Source organism: Myotis myotis, unplaced genomic scaffold, assembly GCF_014108235.1.
Source record: "Myotis myotis isolate mMyoMyo1 unplaced genomic scaffold, mMyoMyo1.p scaffold_m19_p_1, whole genome shotgun sequence".
NCBI classification, from domain to species: domain Eukaryota; kingdom Metazoa; phylum Chordata; class Mammalia; order Chiroptera; family Vespertilionidae; genus Myotis; species Myotis myotis.
Window position 1 is genome coordinate 100,116,576 of NW_023416313.1, and position 27,255 is coordinate 100,143,830.

A 27,255-nucleotide genomic window follows, 5' to 3' on the forward strand; every position below is an offset into this window, starting at 1 on the left:
AACTGCCAGTTTAGGCCCTATCCCTGTGGGACCAGTGGCTCCTAACTGCTCACCTGCCTGCCTGCCTAATCGCCCCTAAACCCTCTGCTTGCTGGACTGATCGCCCCTAACTGCCTCTGCCTCAGCCCCTGCCACCATGGCTTTGTCCGAAAGGAAGTCAGGAAGGAAGTCAAGATGTCTGGTTGACCCAGTTTAATTAGCATATTACCCTTTTATTAGTATAGATAGGATTAGAAGCTATAATCTTAGTCATGTTTCTGGGATCCAAGGGCTCATATATGGATTTTACATCCAAGGAAAAGAACAAGTTGGACACCTTGAGCTTCTTACCCACCAACTGCAGAGTAACTTTGGATTTCAAAGATTGAATGTCCTTTCTGCGAGATTTTCTTTGAATCATTTACCTCCTCAAGTGGCCAGTGCAATGGAAGTCTCTTTAGGTCAGTGATGGCAAACCTTTTAAGCTCAGCATGTCAGCATTTTGAAAAACCCTAACTTAACTCTGGTGCCGTGTCACATATAGAAATTTTTTGATATTTGCAACCATAGTAAAACAAAGACTTATATTTTTGATATTTATTTTATATATTTAAATGCCATTTAACAAAAAAAAATCAACCAAAAAAATGAGTTCACGTGTCACCTCTGACATGTGTGTCATAGGTTCGCCATCACTGCTCTAGGTATTCCAGGCTACACCATTAACTGGCCTGCTGTCAAGTCCCCATGACTCAACTTAAGGAAATTTAGAGTTCTTGCTTCATTGGTATCAGGTACAATGTGTGTTATATGGTAAATTCAATAAAATAATTATAATGAGAGCTGTTGGATTTGAGGGACAAAAATAAGACCTCTCTGATGCATAACTGCTATTCTTTTGAGAAACATCCTTACTTATGACTGGGCTCTGTCAGTAACTGAAATTCTGTTGAGTAATACCTGGTGTTCACGCAAATGGAGCTGTGCATCATACAGTGTGAGCTTTCTCTGTCTGCTGAACCTCAAATCTGGCTGTACTCAGGAGCATTTCAGCATTAAGTAGAAGTCAAATTTATGAGTCCAGACACTCAGAGACCCTGAAATGCAAAAATATATTTCCTACAGTTTGCTCCTCCCTCAAACTTCCTTCTAATCATCCTCGCTCAATCAATTCTTGGGGCCCTCTTATGTCCATTGACAGAATAAGAATATTGACAGTGTATGAAAATATTTGACCTATGTTCAGTGAGGACTCTGAAATCTGTCTCCATCCACTTTGTAGTTCATAGGAAATCCTACTAGGCTCCAGAAAATGGTTAAGTGTTGGCCTTAACTCCATATTATGTTGCCATTTTTTTGTGTGTGTCTTTTTATGTGCCTTCTCAAATAATTTAACAGAAACTTGAAAGAAGTTATAGTCAATTCTCAATATAGTATTTGTGGTTGTTATATTGTATAAACACTGAATTAGTGACTATTGAACCAGTGCTCCCAGAGGAAATACAGGTTAGGTTCCTATGAGCCTAGGTCATGACATTTTCATCAACCAATCAATACATAATCTTGGTTTATATATGTTTCTGTTTAAAGATTCCTTACTTAATATATATTGTTAATTCATTATCATCGAATTTACAGCCAACAGCATTATAACTCATGACTCACTGAAGCTTATCTAGTTCACTTATTTTCTATATAAGACACAACATAATCTTCTTGTGCTTAGAAATATTAGCACTTCAGTGCTATGCTTGGAGGCCATTTTCAACAGCAAAATCTCCAACAAGAAGCATGAAAATGTGTAAAATACAGCACTAAATATACTTGTTAACAGTATACTTGTCAACTTCAACTGGTGAAATGAGCATCAGAGGACTTAAACTTTTTGCCACTCTACAGTTGTCCATGATGAGCTACAAATGTCACATTTGATTTGGGGATTACAAATAAATTTTAGAGCGAAGAGAAATTCACAAGTGCAAAGTCTGGAAATAATGAGGATCAGTGATATATTGGAAAGAATCACTGGCAATGTGTGGGTGCTATTCCAGACATCTCTGAGCAAGCTGGACTTTGGACAGGGCATCTTATACCATCATCCCTCAGGCCACACACATGGAAAAAATCATATGATCACTCCTAGTATCGCACTGGAAAATAAAAAAGGTGGGGAATAATACTATTTACTGTTTATTGGACAAAGAGGAAGGGAAATGAAAGTAGTAACACTACCTTCCTGTGTTTCCTCATTTCCTGCCATGCTACCAAATTGAAATGTTCTCAAAATCCTCTTTTGGGTTCAGTGTGCTTGAAAATGGATGTTAGCTTTTTGTCCTTGTGTATAATGTTTAGTTAGCATGAGGCCCTCTTTAGTTACTTGTTCTAAAAAGAAAATGATGAAGTAGAATGCGATCTCACTATTCAAACAAATATTTGTATCTTAGGGTATGGCCTCAGGCTTCTTATAGAATTTGTTCCCCTACCCACACAATTCTACCACCTCCTGTCCATCAGAAGAGAGGTGTGTTTCTTAAGGTCCTCATTTTGATAGTAATAATAATAGCTAATGTATAATGAGAGTTTACTGCATACCAAGAACTATGCTAAGTATTTTTGTATTTAATCTTTGTAATAACCCTACAGAATAGTGTTAGTATCTTTATTTTATACATGTAAGGAGGCTGAGGCTTATATTTGCACTTAGATAATTTACTCAAGATCACAGAGGTATAGCCAGGATAAGGACCTAGATGGAAGTATTCCAGTCAACACTAAGTTTTTTACTTCAGAAGCATGCTGCATCAGTAAGAAAAGGCTGGGTCCTGCAGCAGTAACAGCAACCCCTACAATCACAGTGACTTAAAATCACAGAAATTTCTTTGTTGTGTATGCTACATTACATATCCATCCTATGCTGTGCTGCTTTCATTCAAGACTGCACCAGGCTGATAGAACACCACCAGTCACCAGAATAGAGGGAAAGAAAGTAGAGCAATATCACACTGGATAAGAAAGCTTCTTCCTGGAACTGACATTACTGCTTCTGCTCACATGTGATTGGCTAAAACAAGTTACATGACCAATCCTAACTGAAGGGGTCAGGAAAGTGCAGTCCTATAAGGTCTAGAAAAGTGCTGAATAGCATTACTGACCACTACCCAGAAGCCTACTTATGTCTTAGATAAGAAGTGCCTTAAATAACAAATATCAAAAAAACTTCTCAGAGAGGCAGGGTCTCTCATTTCTGACTCAACTGCTTTTGTGTTCTTAGAGGGTACATAAAACTGAACACTTTTATGGTCAGATCCTGCTGACCATATTATGATTTAACAATAGAGAATACATTTCTAAATGCTGGTTTTAATGATTGCATAATATTCCACTATTAGAGACCCGGTGCACAAAATTAGTGCACTGGGGGTGGGGGGTCCCCCAGCCTGGCCTGTGCCCTCTCACAATGCAGGAGTCCCGCGATGAATTGCCCCAAAGAGGTAGGCCCCACCCACCCATCCTGGGTTCTTTGATGGATTGCCCCAAAGAGGTAGGCCAGAGCCGCGGGCCCCACCTCCACGCCGCGTGGAGCTGCGGGACCCCCAGGCCTGGCTGCACGGAGCTGTGGGCCCCACCTCTGGGCCGCACATGCAACATCAAGTTCCTGCTCACCCGTGTGTGCGTGCAGCCCCGCCCACCCATGTGCACCCGCTGCACACACAGCCTCCTGGTGATTGCTCTTTGTAGCATGAGGGCATCACAGCATGGAGGCATCATGACGTGAGGGCATGACGACCACATAGGCTTTTATTAATAGGACTAGAGCAGCCGTGGGCAAACTATGGCCCGCGGGCCGGATCCGGCCGGTTTGAAATGAATAAACCTAAAAAAAAAAAGACCGTATCCTTTTATGTAATGATGTTTACTTTGAATTTATATTAGTTCACACAAACACTCCATCCATGCTTTTGTTCCGGCCCTCCAGTCCAGTTTAAGAACCCATTGTGGCCCTCGAGTCAAAAAGTTTGCCCACCCCTGGACTAGAGGCTCAGTGCATGAAATTAGTGCACTTGGGGGGATCCCCCAGCCTGGCTTGTGCCCTTTCACAGTGTGGGAGCCCCGCGATCGTCACCCCAAAGAGGTAGGCCCCGCCCACCCATCCAGGGCTCCTCGATGGATTGCCCCAAAGAGGTAGGCTGAAAGGGCGAGTCATCGCGAGGACTACGTGGGCCGGCCGCCGGGCCCCATGAGGCACAGCCTGACCACACTGCTGGCGGCCTCGGGCACCGACTCCCCAGCCCATGGCGGGAGCCCAGCGCAGGCCACCCGCCCGCCGCCCCTGGACACGCGGCAGCGGTAGCGGCAGCGGCGGGGCGGGGCGTGTGCCCTCGCCCGAGGAGATGGAGGAGGAGGAGATCGCCAGCGCCCCCGGGGATGAGACGGAGGATGTGGGCTTCCTGTCTGGGCTGGGACTCGTCGATCTGCTAGACCGCCGGCAACCGGACTGGCCCCTGGAGCCCGGGCTCAGCTCGCCCTTGGGGGGGCGAGGACTGCGCCCTCCATCTTGCCCTGGGTCCTCCATTTTTGGGCAGAGCCATGTGCTCGGCGGGGGCTTCTTCCTGGAGGCCCAGGCCTCTGCTGGCCATGCCCAGGATTTCTCTGGACTAACCAATGATAATCAAGGGAAGTGCACGCCATCAATATGACCACATCCTGTGTAACAAGACCCGACTCGCGCCTGGCCATTCGGCGGGGCCCACAGTCCCCTCCCCTGCCCTTACTATAAAACCCACAATCCCATCAGGCCTCGCTTTCTTGCGGCCACTGGGCTTACCGTTGTTGTATCAGTGAGTGTGGTTGGGGAGCCAAACTAGTTCGAAATGAAGGACTCTTTGCTTTTACATCGGACTCGCTGGCTCCCTGATGGGCTTTTTGGGAACCTTGAAATCTGGGCACAACAAGGCCAGAGCCGGGGAAGCCACCTTCGCAGCGGGCTTGGGGCTGCGGGAACCCCGGCGGAAGCCACACAGAGTGGCTGCCGGGTCCCGCTCCTGTGGCGTGTGCATGGGGCCGCAGGAACTCCACCTCCACTGTGCGTGCAGCCATTTTGTGACAGCATGAGGACCACCTAGGCTTTTATTAGTAATGTATTACTTGTCTGTTACACATTAAATGATATCCTACTTCAGACATTTTTATTGGTGTCAATTTTTCACTACTTCAAGCCAAGGCTGTTATAAATATTTTCTATTGGGGCAGTTCATGTTTTTTCTGATTGGTTTGAATATTTGATGTTTAGCTACTAAGAGGCTTTTTGTCATAAATGTTGCAAATAGCTTTCATGATTTTCTCTTTGCCTTTTAAGTGTGATCATGACACTTTTGGACAGGGAGGCTTTCAGGAACTCTGTTGGAACAGCCACCTATGAGTGATGAACACTCCACGTTCATCCTGTGCATCAAATCAATAGTCAGAGCAAATGAAATCTGATTATGAGCTTTGGGGTCTTAACACCCCATAGCTGTCCTTATCTTCTAGAATTTTGTTTGCTTTTTTTTTAATTGACTCCTTGGATGCTCTGATCTCTATCTCTATAAACAGTAAAGAATAATAAATCAAACACATGAGAAAAAACAAAATTTAGTATTATTAAAGGAAAAAGGAGAACACTAGGTTAGGAAGACAGATAGGAAGAATGGATATCCCTAAATAATGGCAGATGCACTGAGATACAGATCATATTACATTTCTCTAGGTCATTTTGCCAATGTTTTTTTTTCTCATATCTTAGTCTCCAGCATGCAAGTATACTTGTTTTTAGGCTTTAAGGCACAAATTTCAATTGCTCGTATCTGCTCATGTTAGCTGACATCCACGTACAAGTCTAACATTTTGTTCTTTGGTGAAAAAGCAAGTTCATTATCCTTTGGTAATGCAAAAAAAAGTCTTAAACTAAGGGTCCTTTTATTATCAATATATTCATCAAACATTGTAGGATTTAAATAGACCTAAGGAATTAGGCTTTTTACTGGGTTCACTTTTATGGCACTTGAATGTTTTGTAAGTACTTATAATTATTTTTATAAGAAAAAATTGTATGTGATTCAGATATATAAATAAACTGAGAAAATAATTTTAAAATTATTTTATGTGCTGCTAAGAAAATTCTACATATAAATACAACTGGTTTTAAAGTAAGATGGTGACTTGGAGCAAAGGGAAAATATATTTTTGTTATTCTAAATCATATAGTTAAAGGGATTTCAAAGGTAAATGAAATCTTGATTTGACCATAATTCATATGACTTCTTGGAAACACATTACTTAGAATTACTTTGTTCACACTTTTCTCTCTAAAAAACAAATTTGAATTGATCCAGAGCCTCTATTAAAGAATTACATTGTAGAATATAGTTTAAAAGTAAATTTGATTTAAAAGAAAAAACAAATTGCTCAGATGACTTGAGGAATGAATTAAAGTCACTTATTTATAAATCATTGACATCAAAATATACTATGTAGATATATTATCACCAAAGAAATGTAAAAATTATATTCTGATTTTTCAAAATGCCTCTCATTGGAAAAGTGAAAACAAATGATGTTACCATCATAAGATATAGCCGAGAAATATTCTATAGGTGTCATGAATGTCCAACAGAAAACTTTCTGAATCGTCCCAGGGATAATAAAGATCTATGAAAAAGTATTTGGATAAAATAAGTCATCCCCTGAGAACCACTTGATTACTAGATTCAACTTCTCCTGACCTTATGCTGATTATATGATACAGTTTATGAGGACGTATAAAAGCAGAGCAGCTACTCAGTGGGGGAAGAGGAGCCAATAGCAAGTTGGCAGCTTCAGCTACTCTATTTTAAATAGTAGCACAAAATTATGCAACAGGATAAAAATCATAAATACCTTAGGACCCTGATTGATGTGCATTTGACAATATTTTGAGATTTTTAAAGTGTAGTATATTTTTCTCTAGGCAAAAGCTGTAACTTAAGGTTAAAATGACTGTAGCCTCAGGACTGACCTAAGCTGGATAGTAACTAAGGAGTCTTGAAGACCTATTTCTTTCTTGTGTGCCACCCCCAACGAAAATGTATTGTACCCTTTCTTTGAATGGAGACCTATTTATTGTGTAAGTTAATGACATGTCCTACTGAGGCCTCTTGCAGAGAACGGACCGTGTATAACAGTAATACAACAATTGTTATTTACAAACACACAAAAAAGTTATTTATCTAGTAACTTTAATTATCTAGAAAATAACAAATATAAAAAAGTAATACAGCCGAAACCGGTTTGGCTCAGTGGATAGAGCGTCGGCCTGCGGACTGAGGGGTCCCAGGTTCTATTCCAGTCAAGGGCATGTACCTGGGTTGCGGGCACATCCCCAGTGGGGAGTGTGCAGGAGGCAGCTGATCGATGTTTCTGTCTCATCGATGTTTCTAACTCTCTCCCTTCCTCTCTGTAAAAAATCAATAAAATATATTTTTTAAAAAAAGTAATACAGTATTTGAGCCCTGGCTGGTATTGCTTAGTGATGAGAGCATAGGCCCACACACCAACGGATCGTAGGCTCAATTCCCAGTCAAGGGCACATACCTAAGTTGTGGGAGGCAACCAGTATCCTTGAGTGAGGATTAACAAAACAAAACAAAACAAAAGTGATACAGTATTTGAATAGCCAAAACATGTAACATACAGGCCAAATTTTATGAGCTCTGTGCTCATTGAAGAAATATTTAGACCTTTGCTCTCTCTACCTAGCACAAACTTTAAACATAATTTTAACTGCTTTGCTTTCTCTGTCTATAGCAAGTTAGAAGCAATACATTAGAAGTGGGAGACATTAAAGGCAACAAATTGACATCAGTAAGAACTGGTAACACAGCCTGAACATAAGGGATGAGACAGAAAAAAAGCTACAGCATAGATTTAACAAGGACAGCAACAATAATAGTAGTAATAGTAATTTCTTGCCAGTTCATATGCCATAAATGACACTTATGTCTACCATAATATAGATGAGAGAAAGTCTGCATCTGGGGTATGCAAGTATTCCTATATGAGAGACCTCTTATGCTCTATAGAGAAAGTATATCTCTATAACTTTCATTATGAAATATTGCTAAGGGTTAGCCTAATCTAGGGGTCCTCAAACTTTTTAAACAGGGGGCCAGTTCACTGTCCCTCAGACCGTTGGAGGGCCGGACTATAGTTTAAAAAAAAAACTATGAACAAATTCCTGTGTGCACTGTACATATCTTATTTTGAAGTAAAAAACAAAACGGGAACAAATACAATATTTGTATTTGCATGTGGCCCACGGGCCGTAGTTTGAGGACCCCTGGCCTAATCTGTGCTCACCAAGGAAATTTCTACTTAGCATCTCAGAAATCTTGACATTAGAAAAAGGAATGACCTCATTAAGAGATATATGCATCCAGTTGCTGAAACTCCCACATTAAAATTAATAAGTGAACTTTCTGATTTATACATGGGTTAGCAAAAGTAAGTTTACAGTTATTCACACAGAAAATAATACGATAATTAATAAATAACAGTACAAGGATAAACTCTGTATTTCCATACTCACAACTATAAACCCCTCTATATGTCTTGTATCAGTTAAGTCCATTATGAATCAAATCATCTTTGATTTTACTAGTGAAATCCAGTTCTTAAACCTAGAAGTCAAGAGAAATGAACTTTAGTTCCTGGTAAAATTATGAAGCCATGCTACCACCCTATGCCTCTGAACACGAGCCTTCTCCCATATTCCCCAACATAAAGATAATTTCTCTTCAAGCAAAGTTTCAGCACAAAGAGTCTTATTTTAAAGCGTTTGCTATATTTCCTTGAGGAACTATTCATTTTCTTAGAGAAATCCTAAGAGTACCTACCCATTTGCATAAACATTCTTTAATAAGTCATGCTGTGATACTTTTACAAATGATCCAATTACTCCTCATTTAGAATCTTTAAACATTTATCATTAAAGATTTTCTGGTCACACATATAGGCATTTTTATAATTATACTAGAGGTCCGGTACATGGATTCATGCACTGGTGGGGTCCCTCACCCTGGCCTGTGCCCTCTCGCAATCCAGGATCCCTTGGGGGATGTTGGAGAGCCAGTTTCAGCCCAATCCCCACAGGCCCAATCCAGATAGGAGGGAGCCCGATCCTGTGCATTGATCATCTGCCCCCTGGTGATCAGTGTGCATCATAGTGACCAGTCAACTGGTCGATCAGTTGTTTGGTCGTTCTGTAGCTTAGGCTTTTATATATATAGATAGGGAAATTCCCCAGAAAGGCTGATAAAAGCAAAATAAAACCCTTTGCTCACAGCAGAAAAGTTATTTAGAACTTACAAGTCCTTCTGTGATTTTAAGCCAGCTTTTGGGGAGGTTAAATTCTGAGGTATCATTGCAGGCACTCTGTCCAGAATAAAACTGTGAGCCTTAAGCCTGTATCTGTAAACAGAAACCACCTGAGATGGAGGTGCTAACAATCTTCTAGCATTGTAAGTTTCATTTAATGCCCTTCCATGATTTTGAACTCCGCGTGCATTTCTAGGCATTGTACACAGTTGTATCACACAGTCATCGGCACACCAACGGAGAGGCCAAGAGTGAGTCTGCTTGTCTTGTTTATCTCTGAGTGTAGGTACAAAAGCTGCAGATTTAGACAGGGTGGGGAGGTGGGAAGGTGTCCTCTTTTTCAGTTTATTGGACAAGACTTCATGGTGCTGTTTATAAGATAGGAAAGAAGATTGACTGTTGAGTAAAATGCTTATTTGTTTTTAATATTGGAGTCTGTAAGTCATTCAACAGAGATGCTTACATGGAGCCACCTGTGGTAAGGGGCAAATAGTGGGTACAATTCTACAAAGGCAGGAGTATATATCATGCCCACAATGTGAGAAAGCATCCCTATTTGGGCCACGACAGAAGATGTGAGCCCTGCACTCAAGATGAAATAAAAACTAAAAATATATATATAGGTTGTTGCCTCTTCCCACAAACCCTCTCCCCAAAACGTTTTTACTCATCCAGAAACATGTTTGGAATATGGTCTCATGCATGATATACAAATAGATATTATGGACAGAGTACAGATGTAGAAACTGAAAGTCAATGGCAACCCTGCAGAGAGCATGGCAAAAAGATGGAAGCCCTATGTCAGTATCCCTAAGTTCTTATTAGTTCTCTTCATTGCCAAGCTTTCCATTTGTTAGCACAAAGAAGTAAAATATGGGTTGCTCAGCTAATTATTAGTGGGTAATACAGCATTACTTGAATCTTGGCTCTGTCCTTCACAGCCCGACAACTACCCTTCCTATGTATCACTTTTCTCATCTGTTAAGTGGGTATGATAATGCATATCTTCCCAGACTGCAGAAAGTTCTACAGATAATGCACATAATTCTCCCAGCATAGTGCCTGCCATATGAAATTCTCAATGAATGGAAGTTCTCACTAATAGCATTTCATTTTTTAAAATATATTTTTATTTATTTCAGAGAGAGGAAGGGAGAGTGGGAGAGAAGCATCAATGAGAGATAACCATTGATTGGCTGCTTCCTGCATGCCTCCTACCTGGGACTGAGCCCACAACCCGGGCATGTGCCCTGTCCAGGAATCTATCCATGATCACCTGGTGCATGGGCTGATGCTCAACCATTGTGCCACACTGGCTGGGCACTAATAGTATTTTAGGAAGACTTCGTCCACTGCCTGTTTTTGTTGTCTATACATTATATCTTGACTTAAAAAACATTAAAAGTTGCTAACATTCCTTTCTGATAGTTTATCCACCTATAAAAGGAGACTAACAGGCCAGAGAGTATATTTAAATCAGAGATAAAAAATTATATTTGTAAACTGTGGGAGACCACATGAGAGAAAGACATTCTGAATTGCATCCTTGCTGTTTCAGTATAAATAAAATTCTGCTTTGGGAGTAAATTTTCTCCTTACTTATATAACATAAAATACTCTTCTGTAAGACTTAGTGTATTCACAAAGGCTTCTTTTATTGCTGAGAGATTGTTAATATAACACACAAAATCTGTGGCACAGAAATAAACCATGACAGTATGCATTCGTGGCTTCATAGAAGGATCCCAAACAGAAAACCTGTGAGAAAGTTTAGAAATCAAAGAGCAAGAGGGCCGAAACCGGTTTGGCTCAGTGGATAGAGCGTCGGCCTGCGGACTGAAAGGTCCCTGGTTCGATTCTGGTCAAGGGCATGTACCTGGGTTGCGGGCATATCCCCAGTAGGAGATGTGCAGGAGGCAGCTGATCGATGTTTCTCTCTCATCGATGTTTCTCACTCTCTATCTCTCTCCCTTCCTCTGTGTAAAAAATCAATAAAATATACTTTAAAAAAAAAAGAGCAAGAGGAATAAATAGCTCAAAAATAGAGGATTTTTTAATGTGTGCTTTTGTCCTCATTTGCTTCACTGTTTCTTATACAAGGACTCAATGATTAGTGAAATTTGTTCAGAAATGTCTATATTTTGCCAACTCTGTGTTGCCAGCTTAGATATCTATATAAATCTTCTTATAAAAGCAGTTAGTAGAAACTAATGGTTATAATCATAAAAGGAAAGTTGGTAAAAAAAAATTGTTTTATGGTCAGTCAGGATTCTCATGATGTCAAATAGATTATATTTATGTTTCATAATTTGAACCCTTCAAAATATATCCAGGGACTCAGTTTCATAATACCATTTTAAACACATTCCATATTCTTTCTAAAAATTAATTTTAAAACATGAAGAAATAAAATTTATATATTAAAAGATTTAGGGACTTGAAAATCAGAAGACAAAGTCTGTGTTTCATACCATTTAAATGAAATTTAGAGACAACCAAAGGGAATTTTCCACCTTATCTAACCTACATGAGAGGACAAAAGAGTGGATAGTCCAGACTGCAGGCAGTGACCTATAAGATTAAAAAGAAGTCTCTTTGTCGCAATTTTATCATTACTTGTAAGTGATAAAGTGCCAAAAGACAGGCTGGTGGCAGTAGCAATATATTTTCTTCAAGGCAGTAAAATCATCAACAAGGTGTCTGTATATGTGAAGTCCTGCTTGAATATAAAAGCAATTTTCCAGAGCCTTATAGCTTCATTCTATTGTTTTTGTCAAGAACGAATATTCTGGATCCCAATTTTCAGTGACTAATTGTAATGGACACAACTTGAAAAATGGATGAGGAAGCTCCCCAAATGATTACAGAACAAGGATCCAATACCATCAGTGGCAATATTTGCATTTATCTAAAAAGAGATTAAATGCTAACAGGTCTGCATAGCATCCTGGCATGCTTTTTTCTATTAAATTAAAGTAGGGAAGTGCAAGATTACAACAGAACAAAATATAAATAAAAAAAATCCAAGTAAACGTTTAAGGGGTTGTTATACAGTAATACAAAAATAAAGACATGTTAGAGAACAACACTGGTTTTTAAATATTCCATTATTTAAAAATAAAACAACTCCACTAAAAATATAAATGCCACTTAATTTTATCACTTTCAACAAGTTCATTCTAGGCTAAGTTTTCAAGTCTAAGGCAAATCCGAAATTGAAAAATGTTAACATATCACCTTTGAGTATTTTAATCCAGTTAAGACCAAAGGCAGTTTTATTTAAATTCTCAACAGTTTTTATGGATAATTTTATAACCAATAATTACTGTGTAGAATGTTGCTTAGAAAGAGTAATAACTTATGTGTGAAGAAGTAAACAGGTTGTCATGGGTCATTAATTAATTGCTCTCTCTGTTCTTCTGTACCATTTACTATAATTGGGTAAGTTTATGCTTTGGAGGTTTTCTTATCCTTAGAAGTGTCTTTCTGCTGATGGTGCCACCAGGGGGCATACGTAAATGACAATCTCAAATTAGAGCTTGATGATATTCATTTTATGACATGCATAAGTGAGTGGTACTTAAGAATTGTCAGGGGTACTTGAGTGGTTGTTTTAGAAGCACACAGGGGATAGCAAATGACGGAAAGATAATAAGATTGTAGAACTCAGGGGAAAAGGAAGAGCAGAGAATTGATGGATTGCCAACGTTGAAAGATATCAGGGAGAAAAAAGAGCATAGAATTCTCAGAAAATAATGTTTCAATTAATTGAGTTTTTAGAACATTTATAAGGAATACCTTTTTATTTCAATCCTTAACTTTGAAGATATTTCTAACAGCGGATGTGTTTTGTATTAATTAGTATAGTAAGTAGTAGTATAGTTCCATATTTCATTTTTATGATGATTTAAAGTCTTGTAAAAGTTCATTCTGCACCTCAATATCACTGTAAAAATTCTACAAATTTAGAGGAAAAGGTGTATAATATTGGATTAAATGTGGATAAAACCAGAACATCTTAAGGAGCTGATTATGTCATAAGCCCCTAGTATTATCTTTCTTTTTGGAGATTTGCTTTCTTATTTTTAAAAACAGTATCATGGAAAGATTCTCATTCATTGAGTATTCCTATCTTTCAAGGATTCACTTGTCTAGAAAATTAGGATATGGGAAAACTAGCAAACACTATTTTAACCACACATTTGAAAATCTTGTTTACATAAGTAACAGACCATAATAATAAAGTTAAAAGTCAGGTTTACCGTGATATTATCTGGGGTGGGGGGGGAGGCATGTGATATCTATCCCTAAAAACCCAAGTGATTAAGCAGTAGCCGGGTAGAATGGTTTGGCAATAAGTGATCCCAGAAACAAGAGGTTAGAGCAGAGGAATCCACAAGTACTCTCTTGCATCCAACCCTATGAGCCTATCTTCATACAACAGAATTTAAATGCCTTCCTTACTTGAAAAAAAAAAAATGTTCTGAATTGTCTCTATTATTCACCCATCCTCATACCAATTCCTGACTTTTAGTTACCCATTTTTGGTAAGAGTGATTTCTGCACTCTTTAAAAAGCCCATAGTAATTTGACTACCTTCTTCATTTTATAGCAAAAGGAAGTAAGACAGGAATCAGATGGCTTGTCAAGACCACACAAATAATTCCTTGTATAGCCAGAACCAAAAACCCCAATCTTTCTCTGCTTAGTACGAGTCTATTTAACAAAGAAAGTGGTTCTGCATTCCCCTATGACTAAAGTATATATATTGCACCCCCACCTCATGAATGAGGTCTAAGAGTCCAAATTCTAATATATCAATTAAGAATTTGTCTTCCTGAAAACACAATTTAGACCACATTCTATTAACAGTCATTTTCAACTGGTGTGCAGCAATAATTTTTAAAACATGCAATACTTGACTATTTAATCGGGGCACTGACCTCTTTTCTCTTAGGTTGTCAAATTAAAAATATGACAAGAGACAACACAACAATTGCTGTCCAATGTGAATGAATCAAAAGTATATCTATTTTTTGTCAGATTGGCAAAAATATAAAATATATTTTGATGTGGCATAATTTTATTAATTAGTTTATGTGTACTATGAGATGAAAAAAGGTTGAAAATTGCTGTTATAGAAAGTTAGTGTGCCCTGGAGGAAATGATTATTATTCCTGGTGCAGAAAATTAGTTAAATCTTTGGACTGGGTAAGGAAGAGTTTACTTGTCTCTGTTTTAAATACATATTCTAATGTTATCATCTGACCATTAATCTAACTAATAGAGATTTCAGTGGCTGCACACATTGCAAAATTAGTCCAGGAATGTCACTAAACACACTTTAGAGAGGGAAGTGAATCTCATTTCTAGGTTTCCACACAATGTCCAAAATTCAACAAAAATTAAGAGACTTGCAAAGACAAAAACTTATAAGACTTGTACAAAAGTACACAGGAGAATTTTAAAAAGGAGTAAGTAGAAACTGCCCTTGAGGAAATTCAGCTAATGGGCTTATTGGAAAAATTAAATTGTATGTTTATGGACAAGAATACTTAATATTATTAAGATGGCAGTAACTCCCAAATTAATATGCACATACAATGTATTTCCTACCAAAATCCTAGCTGCCTATTTTATTTATTTTTTTTTAAATCAATTTTTATTTATTTCAGAGAAGAAGAAAGAGGAAGAGAGATAGAAACATCCTATATAATAAAACCCTAATATGCAAAACTACTGAACGGCAGAACAACCAGTCACTCTGATGTACACTGACCACCAGGAGGCAGACACTCAACGCAGGAGCTGCACCCTGGTGGTCAGTGCGCTCCCATAGGGGGAGCATCTCTCAGCCAGAAGCCGGGTTCATGGCTGGCAAGCGCAGTGGCAATGGTGGGAGCCTCTCCTGCCTCTGCAGCAGTGCTAAGGACCCCTTGGGGGATGTCTGCCTGCCAGCTTAGGCCCACTCCCTGCCCAGACTGCAAGAGGGCGCAGGCCAGGCTGAGGGATGCCCCACCCCCCCAAAGCACAAATGCCATGCACCAGGCACCGGGCCTCTAGTCAATGATAAGAGAGAGTCATTGATCGGCAGCCTCCTGCATGCCCCACACTGGGAATCAAGTCCGCAACTTGGGCATATGCCCTGATGGAGAATCAAACCCTGACCTCCTGGTTCATAGGTTGATGCTCAACCACTAAGCAACACCAGCCAGGCCTAGCTGCCTCTTTTAAAGTTCACAAAGTGAACATGCAAGAGATCCAGTGGTCAAAATTTTTTTTGGGGTGGGAAACAAAGTTAGAGAAATTACATTTCCCAATTTTAAAACTTAGTACAAAGCTAGAGTGATCAAAGCAATATGGTACTGGCATGAGGATACATATATAAATCATTGGGATAGAATTTAAAGTTTAGAAGTAAACCCTTACAATTATGGTCAAAAGCAAGAAAGAAAAATATTGAAAAGACATCCCACAAAATGGAAGAACATATTTGAATATTATATATCTGAGAAGAGATTTATATCCATATATGTAAAGAACTGTTAAAGCTCAATAATAGAAAAACAATCCAAATTAAAAGTGGGCAAAGGATTTAAATAATATTTTCTCCAAAGAAGACATACAAAAGGAAATAGGCACATGGAAAGATGTTAAACATCATCATAATTAGGGTATGCAAGTCAAAACCACACTGACATAGCAGTTCATACCCTCTAGGATGGCCACAATAAAAAAGACAGAGATTAAATGTTGGCCAGGATGTGGAGAAATCTGAACCTTTATACATTGCTGGTGGGATTATAAAAATGTGCAGCAACTTTGAGAAATAGTTTGACAGTTTCCTAAAATGTCAAACATTGAGTTACCATTAGACCTAGAATTTCACTACCAGATATATATGTCAGAAATGAAGACAATACATCCACACCAAAACTTGTACATGAATGTTTATACCAGCATTGCTAGTAACCAAAATGTTGAACAACCTCAATGTTCATCAACTGATGAGTTGATAAACATACGTGGTATAACCACACAATGGAATATTACTTCTCAATAAATACAAATGAAGCCCTAATCTATAATAATAAAAATGTAATATGCTAATTAGACCAGATGTCCTTTTGAATGTCCTTCCATCCTTCAGGACGAAGCCAGGGGTGTAAGGGAAGCCCAGGTCCTGGGTGCCAGAGGGAAGCCCATGTCCAGGTGCCTGCCAGTGGCCACAGAGAAGCCTGCATCCCAGGTGCCTGCCAGTGGTCAGAGGGAAGCCCAGACTGCAGGTATCTGCTGGCAGCCAAGGGAAGCCTGGGTCCCAGGTGCCAGAGAGAAGTCGGTGCCTGCAGCTGGGGAAAGGAAGGTCTATTCTTGCACTAATTTCATGCATTGGGCCTCTAGTACATACTATCACATGGATTAACTTTGAACACTTATGCAACTGATGGAAGCTAGTCACAAAAGACAATGATGTAAAGATTAGTGGTGGCCAAGAAGGAGAGAGGGAAATGAGAGTGACTGCTAATAACTGTGGAGTTTTGGGGGAAGGGATGTAAATGTTCTAAGACTAGAGGCCCAGTGCATGAAATTTGTGCAAGGGGGGCGGTGGCTTCTAAGCCCGGCCTGCGCTCTCTCACAATCCGGGACCCCTTGGGGGATGTCTGACTGCTTGTTTAGGCCCGATCCCAGCCTAAACAAGCTGGGATCCCCTGTGGGGATCGGGCCTAAACGGAAGTTGGACATCCCCAGAGGGATGTAGCAGTGCTCGAAGCGGCAGGCGGCCAGGGAGGAGCCCAAACGGGGGCCAGGCGCTGTGACAATCGCACTCATCCCGGCCCACTGCGCCTGCTGCCTCTGCTCGTAGTGCTGCTGTGGAGTCAGAAAAGGCTCCTGCCACCACAGCTGCGCTCGCCAGCCGTGAGCCCAGCTTCTGGCTGAACAGCTCTCCCCTTGTGGTAGCACACTGACCACCAGGGAGCAGCTCCTGCCTTGAGCGTCTGCCCCTAGTGGTCAGTGCGCATCATAGCTACCCGTCGTTCTGGTCATTCCACCATAAAGGTCGCTTAGGCTTTTATATATACTAGAGGCCCAGTGCACGAATTTGTGCATTAGTGGGGTCCCACAGGAGTGCGCAGGTGCCTGCAGATGAAATGGCCCCTCCTTGATGTCCCCTCCAGCGCCACAGTTAGGGACGCCAGGCCTCCTCACCCAGCACACTTGTGTAATGAAGTTCCTGTTGTTCAGCCTTCAGGTCACAGGCACCCTTTGACGCCCTCATCACCTACAGCAACTGCCACTTTTCCCCTGAATTCCCTCCCCACATCTCTCCCCAGAGATTGATGCAAAGGCAGGAATCCCAGGCCCCTCACCCATATGAACTGTCTCCACATTACCCACTGCCCCCCAGAGCCTGGGACAAACCCCATCCCCTCAGCTAGCTTGCCCCACAGCAGCCCAGCCCTGTGCTCCCCTCCTCCTGGTGGCTTTCAGCATGGGGACACCCCTCCCTCGCCATGAATGCCTTTATGTCCAGCCTGGTTTCCAGGGGGTTCTCTGCTCACCTGGTGGTTCCGGCCCATCCTGATCCGCCCGCCTCAGGGATTCCCACCCCGCCATGGTCTCCCCCACCGTCAAGCAGAACCAGCACCCCCTGCCTGAGACCAGCCTTAGCCGGAAATCACCAGTCACGGTGAAAAAATAAAGGAGGAAAAAAAGAAAACCTCACGTGAAGAAGCCTCTTAATGCCTTCATTAAGAGGAGGGGCTGAGGGTCCAGGTGGTGGCTGAGTGCCCCCAGGAGGAAAGTGCAGCCATTCCCCAAATCCCAGCAAGAAAGAAAGCAGCATCACCTGTCCTGAGACCAGGCCAAGTCCTAGGAAATGGCCCCGAAGTAGAAGGAGCAGTAGCTCCACCACCTGCTCCCCAACCCGCTGAGCCCAGGACAGCCCCAGCGGGAAAAAGGAGAGGAGAGAGAACCAGCTGCAGCAGACACAGGCCCTGCAGCCAGTCCAAGAGGCGGAGGGTTCTCTGGCCTCCCGAGCAAGAACCGTGTGTTTAGTACTTGCCCCCCTGGGAAGCCCTGTGACAGCCCTGCCTCTTCCCGGGGTATCAGCTAGACTTCTGGGCCACCCCGCACGGCAACCTGGGCTCACAGTTGCCCCTGCTGCAACCCCCTCAGAGCAAGCCCGGCCCTGTCCCTCACCACCAACCCGGAGAGGGGGCCCAGCTGGGTCTCCACTCAGCTGCCTTCCTGTCAGCTAAGGCTGCAGGCCGGTCCTCTGGCCAGATGGGCAGCCAGCCCCCCATCCTCCTCTCACAGCCCCTTCCTTCCCATCCATGCTCACAGCTCTGCCGCCTGCTCCCCCTTCCTTCCCAGCCACGCTCCATGCCACCAGGCCCTCCCAGTACTCCAGGCCCAGCTTCTTTCCTCAGCTACCAAGCCCACTAAGCTGCCGTGTGAACGAGACCCATCCAGTAGTAAGGACTCAGAAGAGGGGGAACATGGAAACTTTATTGGTCAATATGGACCACTCTGAACTGTTCTGCAAGATGACTGGTAACAACAGCACTTCACATCTTGTAGGTATAACCAATAGTGGGTCTTAAGGCTTTTTAAAAAATATTTTTATTATTTTTTAAAATTTATCTTTATTTTTAAAAGTATTGCAGATGTCCCTTTCCTCCCCCCGCCCCCCTTCCCCCTGCCCCTTACCTTTTCCATGCTGCCACTCCCAGGCCTTCACCATACTATTGTTTGTGTCCGTGGGTTATGCAAATATGGATATAAATTTTTGGTTAATCTCTTCGCACACACACACACACACACACACACACACACACACACACACACACACACCTCCTTGTCTCCGAAATTTGTCTGTTCCATGCTTCTACATCCCTGGATCTATTTTGTTTATCAGTTTATTTTGTTCATTAGATTCCACATATGAACGAGATCGTGTGATACTTGCCTTTCTCTGACTGGCTTATTTCACTCAGTATAATACTCTCTCCAGGTCCTCCATGCTGTCTCAAAGGCTAAGAGAACCGAGAAATCCTGTGTCATTCTCCCCATACCTGCAGTGGTGCTGGACCTGGGCAGATCACCCCTTTCTCTCCACCTCAGATACTTTCTGCCCTCCCTATTCTCTCCATCCCCACGTGCCCCAGCTCCTGCACGCAGTCTGCGTGGTGGCCATGCTGCAATTTCTAGCCTGCTGCTTCTTCAGCTAGACTCCATTCCTGGACATTTCCTTTTATCTCACCAAGTTTTTCTCCTTTGCTCAACTCCATGGGTTCCTGCCTTCATCTTTTCGCCCTCTGCCTCGTGTAAAGCTGTCACCATGTGAGACGCTGCCTTTGCCTGGTTTGTCTTCACCAGCATCCCCTTCCCTTCAGTGAGCACTAACTCTCCAGCCTCCGGCTTTGGATGGAAAAAAGCCCCCTGAAATGGTTCTTCCCTACATTGAAAGAGACTCAAGGTGCCTGCCACTTCCTTGGTGATGAAGTCTGTGTTTCCCCCTTCACCCGTCAAGATCTCCACCTCACCGTCCTGGAGTGGCAAACAGGACCTACTCCGAGGCCTGGCTCCTGCCCCCTGGGTCTATGCTAGCAGTCCTCCGATTCTAAAGACCCCCCTCCTCCCCTATCACCTCACGTGCTTCTGTGTATGTTTATTTTGTTTTTATGGGTGTGTGTGTGGTATTTTTTTAGAGCAATCTCAACTCCCAATAAGCCATTTATTTTCACAAATGAAAAGAAAATTGCAGTTGCAAGATCAAAAGAAATTATACTCTAGACCTAGGATCTAAATGAAAACAAAACAAAAACATAAATTTGGCAGTTAGGAATTTAAAACATCAATAAAAGGCATGCATCACCCCCCCCCACAAAAAAAATAATAAAATATAGTAAAAATGCTGCATAACTAATGTAACATAACATGGTATAATAAACTATGAGCAGACTGTAATACAATATGAGTAGACTAGCGTATGACAGGACATGACCCTGGGTGGATGTGTAACTGTAGCTGGGAAAGGATAGCACCAGTGCACTCAGAAAACTAGTGTCCTGGAGTGAGGGCTTGGAGACCGCTGTCTGTCCTCTGATCCTCTCCCTTGGGGCTACCATGGGATGAACATGTCCCAAACTACCATTTTTCTCTGTGAAAGCCAAGGTCTTGAGAAGCTAATCATGGTAGGCCAGAAGCATAGGCCCCGGACCACCCTCCACTATGGTGCAATAGGACCACAAACTCGGTCAGCTAGTGCATTTCATTCTCTTTTCTTTACATATAATAGTAAAATTCATACCTACCTAAAATGCCCATCTGTATTTGATTTCTTTGTACATATATCGATACATAAATATGACTTAGAATGTAATCCATATATACTAGTATAATTTTACATAAATACACAGATGTGAGCATACACATGCTTATTTTAAGTATAATTTTTTTCTTTCCTGCTTTTTTCTTTTCCTTCTTTATGCTTCCCTCTTCATTGACATCAAACTCTGTCCCCCAAATAATCCATGTTAAAAGTCTAATACTATTCATATTTTTGTACTCCTCTAATCCTATGTAGTCATACATAGTCACATGCTGGGGATTATCTTGGCTTTTAAAAATAAAGTCATGGTGCACCACTTCTCTACATCTTGATTGTCATTCTGGATACCTTGTGGAAATGTTTCCAAGTCATCTGCTACGCCCTTAATTCATTCTTTTAAGGCTACATCACAGCACTTACTGTCCACGCTGTGACTGTGCTATAACATATGCAGCCATTATCACACTCACGGTTTCCACTTTTTTGCTACTATGAAAAATGCTGCAATAAACAACTTCAGTTATTAGAAATACATGTCCTATGTATGTTTTTTGTTTTTAAGATATAAATTCCCAGGAGTAAGATGAATGATATATAGACCATTATATATAAACACATTTACTAGTACATGTATATAATTTATTTATATACATATAAATTTTAATGGATGTTGCCATAAAGACTGTAATACTTTATATTTCTACCTCAATGTATATGTGTATACTTTTCCCACACCACTACCTATAATAGGCATTGTAGTTCTTTTTCATTTTTTTCTATGTATGTGTTATCTATTGAATTAGTTAGAATTCTATCCATTACAAATTTCAAAAGAAAGCTCCTAGATTGCTTAACCAAAAAAGGAATCAATCACTCATAGTTGTACAATGTTATCAACCGTGGTTTCTCCTCTTTCTCAGCATCTGCTCCGCCCTGTGAACCTCATTCTCAGATTAGCTCTCCCCTCAGGTCACATCATAGAGGCCAGTAACTCCTGGGGCTACATTCTTCTAGTTTGACATTTAACAAGAAAGAGACAGAGCCTTGTTTTAACATTCCAAGCAATAACTCTGAGGTGCACTCTTACTAGATCAACTGTTTGCATCTCTGAACATAACACCTTGGGAAAATGTGATGCCTTGATTGGCGTAGGTCTGCATCACATGCTGTACCCTAGGACTAGAGGTAGAGCCTCCACCAGACTATCTGACATGGGGTGGGGGGTTAAATGCACCCTCTCCTCCCCAAAATATCAGGGTCATTGCCAAAAGACAGAATAGCAACACAAATGTACATTATACCTTTCTTAATATATGAAGTACAATTGCATCTTATTCATATTGTAATTGTTGCAAAAGGATGTGTTCATTTTAAGTAAATTATGGCACAGCCTTTTAAACAGATTTAAATGTCAAAATTTACTATTTCGATCTTTTGTTAAAATTTTTACTAAAGTATATTATATTTTACATGCATAATAACCATATTCTCTTGTGTTTATTACTTCAGAATAATCATTAGGAATCTGTTGTCATAATGTGTTATATTTCAATAGAATTAGGGTCTTTGAAAGATACAGGATAATTGGCTTTAAATAATCTTCTTTTTTAATTTCATAGCCTTATTTACATCTTTATTCTCCCTTTTCATGATATCAGTGTACCCATCTCTAGCCTTCTCCACTGTGACTCACCTGTCCTGAAACCTGCCACTTATAATATGCAAGTTGTCAAGAGATAAAGCTCTCTAAGTGAGAACCAAAGGAAGTCCTGCATTAGGAAAGTACGCTCACTTCAGTAGAAAGGCTCGAGGTCAGACTCAATCTGTCTTGACCACATTTGTGTGTGAGCACCTAGTAACTCACTTATTTTATGACTGAAAAAATTGTTTAGGGTACTCAGAGGTCTTTTTTGCTCATTTTAAGGGTCCTTAGCTCTATCAAAGCTAGTTGAGATTCTCAGGGAACTAACTCAGAATAACAGCTCTGTCTGTGTGTGTGTGTGTGTGTGTGTGTGTGTGTGTGTGTGTGTGTGGTGTATGTATACACGTATATAATATATTGTATATTACAAAGATACTAGAGGCCCAATGCACAAAATTGTGCAAAGGGCTAGGCCCTCACAGCCCCACCTGCCTCGGCTGGCCCTCGCAGCTCTGGCTTCATCTGGAAGGTCATCCAGAAGGTCGTCTGGATGGTAGTTCTGCTGTTCAGTCTAATTAGTGTGTTAGCTCTTTGTTACATAGGATAATAGGAGGAAAGGCTCTGGAATCTGTGTAGGTTGAGCACATACCAGCTATATGATCTGAAGCAATATGGTAAGCCTCTCTGTGCCTCCGAGTTCCTACCTGTAAAATAGCAACAGTAGCAGTATTTACTCCAGAGGGCTGTGCAGAGTATAAGGTGGATCACCTTTGTAAAACTCAGCAAGGTGCCTGGTATGTAGTGTATTCAATTAGTGAGAGTTGGTATTATCCATCTGCTTCATTGTGGGCAATGATATTCCCAGTATGCACCACGGTGATAGGTTATACATAAATATTGAATGAAATACTAGAAATTACAAGGTACTTTTTCTCTATGTTCATAGATGTGTACATGCATATTTACACCATATCAGCCAGGAACTGCTGATCTTAAATATTTCAGTAATAGAATCAGTAGGTATAAAATGAAATAAAACTGTATATGCCTGGGTTTATAACAAAGCCATCATAATTCCTTAAAACTGTGTTGTGAGATTTCTAGACTGGAATTCAGTTTTCCTGATTCCTTTCATCAGGCTACTCATTTCCCTACTCAAAAATTCTTCATCCAGCAATATTTTGCATAGAGAGACCATAATTTTCAAAGATGAAGCAATTAAGAAGAAAAGAATGTTTAACTGATGGAATGAAAATAAAGCAGTTTTTCTTTTGAAGGAAGTATTCAGATTTTGATTTGAGAGCTGTTCAGATTTTAAATAACATTGCCCCAAGTTACCTGGGGAATCCATTCTGAACACGCTGACCCTGAAATGTCTTTGGATATCTCCACTACATTTTACACTGCACTTTCCTTCCCCATAGCTACATTTCCCCCAGACCTCGAAATGATCAGGCTTTGTTTTTAAAAACGAAACAAAAAGAAAGTCAGGATTATACAGAGATGTTAAGACCCAAAGCTTTGCCTTTAACTTTCAATCCTCTCATTAATACCCATGTCATGACTCTTGTCGAGAAAGAGGTTTAGTGTCACTGTCCTCAATCAGTGTTCTTTCATTCACTTTCATTAGGAGCCATGTTTTCCTGACAAAGGATAACAAATGGGTCCTGTTGGTCCCTAATGTGCTTTTGACTACAGATCCTGCACCATTTCTCTGTGAAGCAATTGCAATTATTTGTCATTTTAATATGACTTGGCAAGGAGGTCCGACAAACATGGCTATTATTCATCAATATGTATATTTTGTACTTATATTAATATTATAATATCATTATTACTCTTCTCACATTGTATGAGCAAGATAAAATTACACCATGTAAAAAATGCATTAAATTTCCTTCAGCTGCCCTTACATAGCAAAAGTAAAGGTAATTTAAGATCCTGCACCATTTATATGCTAAATGCTACCATTTATTATTATTAGTGGAGAAATACCTTTACCTTTGCATTAATGGAAAGTATATCAATATGTTTCCACTGTTAATTGGGAATAATATAGCTAATTCTAAAACTCAAATCTTCCAAAGTGTATTATCTATCCTTTTGCAGCCTGAAATGTTCTAGTGCCTAATTTTTCTATCATGTTAGCATAATGTAAATGTAATTTTGATATTAGAATATAAATCTTTAATTCATTAGTTCTGCATTCTTTCTCAGGATTTTGCATATAGGATTAGTTTTTGAAATCCTTGAAGTTCAAGAACTAGCTTTGTAAATAATTACAAATAATTTAGCAGCCAATCTTCTCTTGATAGATACAGTTAATATTATATCATAATTGTGATAAAACAAGTTAAATCCCTATGCAATTCTGAGCAGTTTTAAATTGTTTCTGTAATTTTGTAATCCTTTTTTTCTAATTCTAATAAAGAGCTAAGTAAAATAAATACACAATTTTTAATTGCTACATCCTAACTAAATGGGAAAAAAGGGCATGTTTGCTAGAATTTGTTTCTCTGAATTAAGAGAACACACACACACACACACACACACACACACACACACACACACACACACTGAGAACCAAAGAAAGGCCAGTCAAGTAGGCTTTGTGCTTCTGATATGAATAAGATCTAAATCATCAAGCTCAAAGTAAACTTATATCCATTCAACAGTTATTTACTAAATGCCTTGCAAAAGGCTAAGTTCACTTTTTAATCACCTACTGAATCTACAACTAAGGGTACTAAGGCTTGATTTTAGCGTATCAGACTTAGAAAGTTGTGGAGCCAGATGACAGCCCCTTAGCCGAGGAAGCAAGCTAGCAACAGTCAAGGCAAACAACATGCTTATTTGTGTTGGTGGGTTGGATGGGTAGGATGGAAGAAGGGAAAAGGCTAGAAACACTTAGAGCATTGCCAAACTTCAAGTTATGAGATAATGGGGGATGAGATTAACTTAACTAAAGAGAAATATAAAGTTCAAGGATATCCATCCATTATTAGGTATAAGGTAAAGATTGGTTAGATATATTATAAATTATAGAATGAATTACCTAAAATTGTCTTTAAAACTATAAATCATGACTTAAAAGCATAATTTTAAATGTGGAGATGTAAAAATTCATCAGGTAAAAATATACTTTCATAAGAATGCATACACATACATAAAACACAGATATATACATATGTATATAACAACATGCTACCAAATATTTACTAAATGACAAGATTATGGGTGATTTTAATTTTCTTCTTTATATTTTTGTATTACATTTTCTGTTATAAATGCATTACTTTGTCAGAAAAAAATGTCACTTAAAAGACATTCTAAAATATTAAAAAGAAAATTATTTTTTAATACATAGAATTTTAAAGTTTTATTGTTAGCACTCAATTCTGGATTAAATTATGCATTTCAGTTGAATTTATTAGGAGGCTTAAATCTGTGCTAAATAAACTTTTGACCTTTCTTAATGATATTTTAAATATTGACACTTTTTAGAGCACTTCCATTAAAGGCAAAGCATTGTAGGGGGCATATTAAAAACTTGCTTACATCCTAAAGAAATCACAGAACCTCTAGGAAATATAAAAACAATCATTATTTTTAAAAGTAAACATTAATAATGTGATCCATATTTTTTAAAGAATTGGCTCACTCATTGACAGTTTATCCCAGTGTCAAATCTAAAAACAGATAGATTCACAAAGTCATGAAAAATAGTATGTTTTTACTGAACACCTCATGAGGAGACAATGAAATATGAATTTATGCTACATAACACCTCCTCCAAAATGCTCTTTGAGAGTATCTTCTCAAAATTTCACTCCCAGCTTGCTCCCCTCCGATGAGTCTTTTTGGCTCTCAGGTCACCCCATTGCCCCCATCATCTCCAGAAACCTCCAGTCCATGTCTTAAGGTAGATCATTTTTAGTGCTTAGATACTTCCAGTTCCCTCTCTATTACCCACCCCAGTCGGCACCTCAGATTACTCATCTATAACAATGTGAATATTGATACCAACCTCAGAAAGGGTGATATCGTGCCATATAGTTCATTTCAATAAGTAATAACTTACCCCTTTAACCATGATAGCTCTGCTTTAATCCTACCAGCCTCTTCTCAATCCTTTGTTGTCAAAATGTAAGAGAATGCATTATGAGCCTTTCTACTTCCATCATCTTTTGTGAAACAAAGTTATAACAATAATAAGACTCAATAATATTGTAATGGCTTTGTACGGCACCATGGGTACTACACCTGTCAGGGCGATCATCTCATAAGTTATATAAATGTCTAACCACTATGCTGTGCATGTGGCATGAATATAATATTAAATGTCAACCGAAATTAATTTTTTTTATTTTTTAAATAAGATTCAATAATGAAAAAAAGGTATTTCTTCTAAAGAAAGTATATAAAATTAAACACAAAGCAAATAGAATTTTTTACATGAAAAACTGATTTTTAAAGTTCATATGAAAAGACTGTTATGAGAGACCACAAAGAAAGTCTGGGGGCAGAAAGAGTAATGAAGGATGGATAATCCAACTAGATATTAAATCCATTTATGAAACTATACTAATTAAAATAGTTTGTGGCTTCTCAGTAATAACAAGAGATCAATGCAACAAAATGGGGAATTAAAAAATGAGTCTAACTACTCCTAGGTGTTAGGTATATGATAAGAATGGCATTTCAAATAGGTGAGAAGAGGTGGGTGTTTCAATAGTGTGGGGAAAAATCTATGTCTGAAAAAAAATCTTGAGCAGGAATGTTATTTCCCTCTTTATTAAAACAAGTTTACTGAATATTTAAAGATAAAAATAGCCAAAACCGGTTTGGCTCAGTGGATAGAGCGTCGGCCTGTGGACTGAAACGTCCTGGGTTCGATTCCGGTCAAGGG

General features: G+C 39.8%; 1 pseudogene; it reads left to right on the top strand.

Moving 5' to 3' along the window:
* Positions 1-18,904, top strand: part of LOC118666842 — a 156,480-nt pseudogene extending 137,576 nt beyond the window's left edge.
* The last annotated feature ends 8,351 nt before the right edge of the window (positions 18,905-27,255 follow it).